Raw genomic sequence first — 6,035 nt, 5'->3', positions numbered from 1 at the left:
CCTTTAGCGTTAACAGTGATGCATTTTAAAACTGAACAGAAATCACCTTTTCTGGATATATCAAATATCGAATCCGCTTAATGTGCCTACAATTCAATCATTCAAAAAATACATAATTTACATCATGCCTTTTCATAGAACAGACAATAAGATTTGAGACAATAAGAACTTTACTTTTATAACTAAAGTTGCACAATTATACCAACTCTATGGTGGCTGGGTGGTAAGGTGTGTGGCTGGTGTTTTGGAAGTCGCGAGTTCAAACGACCCAATGGGAGTACTTTTTTTTTTTTGCCATACAATCTTCCTAATACTATTATGTAGGTGTGTGTGTGTGTGTGTGTTTTTATTCATTCTTTGGTTTTATAGATGACATACATATTGACTCCTTTTACCGGTCCTTAATTAGGCTCTGGGGAAGCAATGGTGGTGGTGCATTTAAAACTAAACCAAAAATCACCAGTTCTGGACGCGTCAAATATCATATCCGCTTAATGTGTCTACAACCTAATTACTTAAAACTACACTATTTAATTCATTCATATCATGTGCATATTGGTCATTATGCTCATACAACCGACATCAAAATTTATTTTCATTATTAGAATCATACATTTCATCAAGTAATACAGATACAAAGAGATTTTCTTTCTGAGAAGACCGTTAGTATTGGCTGGCTGGCAGGCAGGCAGGCATTTGAGGGTTATTATTTCGCCTGTTGATTGGGGGGAGGGTTGATGTGTTAGGGGGTTTTCGGTTAGGTGTGGTGGTGGTGATTGGTGGTGATTGGTGGTGATTGGTGGTGGTGGTGATTGGTGGTGAGTAGTGGTGGTGGTGGTGAGTAGTGGTAGTGGTGGTGGTGGTGGTGGTGGTGGTGGTAGTAGGTGGGAGGGGGGGGGGGGGGAAGGGGACTGATGGTCTGTGGATTCCTTCTCCGTACCCCTTACATATAAGCAAAAACATGCCTTCCTGTGGGTATAGAAACATTAACACAAATTATATATGTAACTGATATTGTAGCCTTTTAAACAGAAAAGATTTGTACATACAAATACTTTTAAATTATCATTTATTTGTGGAAATGGCATTTACGTCATTAAATTGATACCTCAGCATCAAGCTTGTGTCCTGCAGCTGTGGTCCAGTGGTAAAGTGTATATAAGTGATGCGTATTCTTGGAGTTGCGAGTTCAAACCCGGATTAAGCTATATATATATATATATATATATATATATATATATATATATATATATATATATATATATATATAAAACAACATGTTTTGTTTTGGTTGTTTGTTTTTGTATAAAGCCTCACACACTATATTAAGCGAGTTTGTTTTAAACATGACATACATATTAATTCATTTTACCAGGCCTTATTCCACACAACTCCGTGAATTTCCCGTGGAGCCAGCCATTCAAACAAAAACAAACGAAACAAAACAAAACAAAACAAAAAACATTATTGCCAACAGCATTTGGTGTTCCCAGGCGGTCACCCATCCAAGTACTAACCAAACCCAACGTTGCTTAACTTCGCTGATCGGACGAGAAGCGGTGTTCTCAACGTGGTATGGCCGTTGGCATGAGACTGCCTACACATTGTGGCTAATAACCAACTCTTTTTAGTCATCACGGCAGGATACGGACCTTCTTGTGGTGTCTTAATGGTAATTGTATCCTAACATATTTTTGTCTCCTTGGCATGGATATTTAACATCGTTTATTCAGTCTTGGGTTTATGTTCTTTCGCCATTTACAGACATTTTACATCTACCTACTTCCTCAGCCTGCCCTGCCAATTTCTAATGAATTTGTGGATTTTCTTTTGTAATACATACATGTGTGTGCTCATCTGCTCTTCAGTTTTTATGATATTTGTCTCATCTGTCCTGCTTTATGATACTTTTACAAAGAACATGAACAAATGCTTCTATTTTAGAGAAGATATGGGATCCAGGTTTCGGAGCCGTAAAACCAACCGTTGTGATTGGTGGACGAGTTGCCAGGTTGCAGCTTCTGTACCGTGCCGGCACATAAATAGGTTCGGCTCAAGCGGCGGCAGCATCATTCCCCCGTGACTGTCTGAGCGTCTCTCATCACCTTGGTTATCTCATCATCATCATGGTAGAAGCAAAGCCTACCAAGAAGGCTGCGGCTGCTGCTGTGGTGGCCACCACCAGGAAACCTCGCGTCCAGGTTGCTCACCCGAAAACTAGTCAAATGGTTCTAGCCGCGGTCGCAGCACTCAAAGACCGTAAGGGCTCGTCTCTACAAGCAATCAAGAAGTACGTTGTTGCCAACAACAAAGTCGAGGCTGCCAAGATCGCCATTTACATCCGAAGATTTCTCAAGAAAGCAGTGGCTGACGGCATTCTTGTTCAGACCAAGGGAAGTGGAGCTAGTGGATCATTCAAGCTGGCCGTAGCAGAGAAGAGGGCCGTTCTAACTCCCAAGAAAGCCACCACAACCAAGAAACCATCTACAGCAGCAAAGAAGGCCGTGGTAACTCCCAAGAAAGCCGCCACAAGCAACAAACCACCTACAGCCTTGAAAAAGAAGCAGCAGCAGCAGCTTGTTGTTGGGAACAAAAAGCCCAAAATAAAGAGAGCTTCAAAATCTCCCAAACCACCCAAGGCAAAGAAAGCTGTCAAGAAAACAACAAAGGCAAAATAAACGATGACATGCAAGCAGCATGAATACACATGACAATAAACATCCAGGCCTCCCCCCTCAGTGGAGGGGCCTCATATGATTCCAAAAAGAGTTTAGTTTTGTAGACAAATAAATCATTACTTTTGGGGTAGATTTACTCTGTATATTATATATATATATATATATATATATATATATATATATATATATATATATATATATATATATATATATATATATATATATATATTTATATATACACATGGGTGAGGTGATATGGTACCAAAGTTTTGGGTAAGGTGATTGACATTTACACAAGATAAAACACGAACCAATGGGAATAAAAACATAAGAATGGAAGTAACTGCAGAAGGCCTATTGGCCCATAACACAAGCACTTCCTCTTGATGCTTCTATATTGGTTCGGAGTCTTGAAGCTATAATATATATATAATTATATATATATATATATATATATATATATATATATATATATATATATATATATAATATATATATATATATATATATATATATATATATATATATATATATATATATATATATATATATATATATATATATATGCACACAAAACTAAATAGTCTTGTTAGACAAATTGCCCCTATTAGAGGCAAGTTGACTAACAAGCCGAATGACTGCAATTGTTTTGAATTTGAGTTAAATCTAACATAGAAATGTAATCAAACCTAACCTAACCTATGCTAACCCAAGCTAAGCTAACCTAACCTAACCTAAGCTAACCCAAGCTAAGCTAAGCTAACCTAACCTAACCTAACCTAACCTAAGCTAACCTAACCTAACCTAACCTAACCTAACCTAACCTAACCCAGCAATTCATGATCTTAATATAATACTGTTAATTGGATAAACCAATTTGGAAAGAAATGTTCGAAAATAACAAAATTAACTGTGCTTGTTAGGAAAATTGGGCCTTGCATACTTGTCCCAATAGTGTGGTTCTCGCTTTTAGGTACGACATAAACGTATACCTAAGTTGAGAGAGAAAAAGATTCGCACTCAAACATGCATATCGATTGCCAGTCCTGAATTCTGGGTAGATATTCGTGTCCTCCCTTTTCATTTACCATCATTTGGATACTATCAAAACAGCTCTGAGAAGGATAAAATGAATAAAACGGGTAGCTCACTCATGTAAAAAGGAAGAGTTGGGAAAGATCTCTCTCTCTCTCTCTCTCTCTCTCCCCCTCACCCCCCACCAATGATCCTGCTCTGCTAGTATATAACGTAACAAACCTTCCCCCCCCCCCCCTCCCTCCCCAATCAGAGTCCCTTTAAGCATGCGAGGATAAAAAATAGATTTCATAAGACCCAATGTGCTAGCTGATATCAAAACAATTTATGTTATCGTCTATTAAGCCCTTCAGTAAAAAAGTATAGGGACCTAATTAGGTCCCGTTTTGAGGTGGTGGTGGGTGGAATCGATGGATTAGCCAAGCTCTTATCCGCCGAATCCGTAGAGGGTACGACCCTGGCGCTTCAGAGCGTACACCACGTCCATAGCAGTGACGGTCTTCCTCTTGGCGTGTTCCGTGTAGGTTACAGCATCACGGATGACGTTCTCGAGGAACACCTTCAGGACGCCACGGGTCTCTTCGTAGATGAGACCCGAAATACGCTTCACGCCGCCACGACGAGCTAAGCGACGAATAGCGGGCTTGGTGATGCCCTGGATGTTGTCACGTAGCACCTTACGATGACGCTTGGCGCCACCCTTTCCGAGTCCCTTGCCTCCCTTGCCGCGTCCAGTCATGGTGTTGAAGTTGTGTGAATCGAATTGACGAATGCCCGCACGATTTCCCGACTATATCCCATCAAGCGGACGTACTAGTAGCATTGCAACTCCTGCCTGCCCTTACTTTACGCTTGTGGTCGAGTAGACACGGCTTTCTCACAACGCTTTCAAAACTGCAGTTGCCTACTCGTCTGTTTCACGTCCCTGTGAAATGACTTTTGCACAAATCCAAAAAATAGAGCAAAATCAGCGATAATAGTGATTGAGGTGAGCCGCCTGTTGGCTGCAGCCAGAGGAAGGAGGGGAGGGGCAACGGGGTGACGTAGGCGAGTCGAGCAGCCAATGGCGCTCGAGCAAGCGCCTCGAGACGGCGTATATAAGCAAAAATTTTTCGGCGCCGGCCATCACAAACCACAGTTGTTCACCATGGCTCGCACCAAGCAGACTGCTCGCAAGTCCACGGGAGGCAAGGCTCCTCGTAAGCAGCTGGCCACCAAGGCAGCACGCAAGTCTGCTCCTGCCACAGGGGGTGTGAAGAAGCCTCACCGTTACAGGCCCGGAACGGTCGCCCTGCGTGAGATCCGTCGTTACCAGAAGAGCACCGAGTTGCTCATCAGGAAACTTCCCTTCCAGCGTCTGGTGCGCGAGATTGCCCAGGACTTCAAGACCGATCTTCGCTTCCAGTCGTCTGCCGTCATGGCTTTACAGGAGGCATCCGAGGCTTACCTGGTCGGTCTCTTCGAGGACACTAACCTCTGTGCCATCCACGCCAAGCGTGTCACCATCATGCCAAAGGACATTCAGCTTGCTCGCCGTATCCGTGGAGAGCGTGCATAAGCTAAATCGACCACCCTAGTATACACCAAACTCGGCCCTTCTCAGGGCCAAAATATCCTTCTAAGGAGATTTCAGACATTCCTAGCATAATTTAGGTGTCATACATACATGTGATATCAATAAATCAAGTCATTTGTAGTACAACCTGTTCTCTTACAAACAAAACGCCGTCGCTTTTCACTCTTATGCACTGTCAAGGATCACCCCCCCCCCCCCCCCAAATAAAAATTGTCATACTGTACTAGAAATAAAAGCAGCTTGTATAAGTGACATATACTGTCCAGTCCTGTTTTATTCTGTTTTCGGTCCTCTGGCTTAATCTGTTAAGTTAGGAGATGACATTTTAAATTAACCGTTTTCTTGACATTTTCAAACCTAAGAGGGTGGCCTGCATAGTAATCCTAATGTGGAACATAACAATGAATCTCTAATCTCTAGAAAAAAGATACCGAGTGCTTATATGTGTTGAGAGAGAGAGAGAGAGAGAGAGAGAGAGAGAGAGAGAGAGAGAGAGAGAGAGAGAGAGAGAGAGAGAGAGAGAGAGAGAGAGAGAGAGAGAGACACAACAGACAGACAAGATAGACAAGACAGACAGACAGACAGACAGACAGACAGACAGACAGACAGACAGACAGACAGACAGACAGGCAGGCAGGCAGGCAGACAGACAGACAGACAGACAGACAGACAGACAGACAGACAGACACTGAGAGAGAGAAACACACACAGACAGTTTCATAAATATTCTCATTTTATAGCTATTT

General features: G+C 42.0%; 1 non-coding gene across 1 annotated transcript; it reads right to left on the bottom strand.

Annotated features, from left to right (window-relative positions):
• Positions 1-1,468: 1,468 nt before the first annotated feature.
• On the bottom strand, positions 1,469-1,587 carry LOC138361783 (5S ribosomal RNA). The gene has a single exon (XR_011227181.1). It is a non-coding gene; the product is annotated as a 5S ribosomal RNA (ribosomal RNA).
• Positions 1,588-6,035: the final 4,448 nt, after the last annotated feature.

This window comes from Procambarus clarkii, unplaced genomic scaffold, assembly GCF_040958095.1.
Source record: "Procambarus clarkii isolate CNS0578487 unplaced genomic scaffold, FALCON_Pclarkii_2.0 HiC_scaffold_740, whole genome shotgun sequence".
Lineage (NCBI taxonomy): Eukaryota > Metazoa > Arthropoda > Malacostraca > Decapoda > Cambaridae > Procambarus > Procambarus clarkii.
Note: the sequence above shows the minus strand (reverse complement) of the source record. Positions and strands in the feature narration are given on the sequence as shown.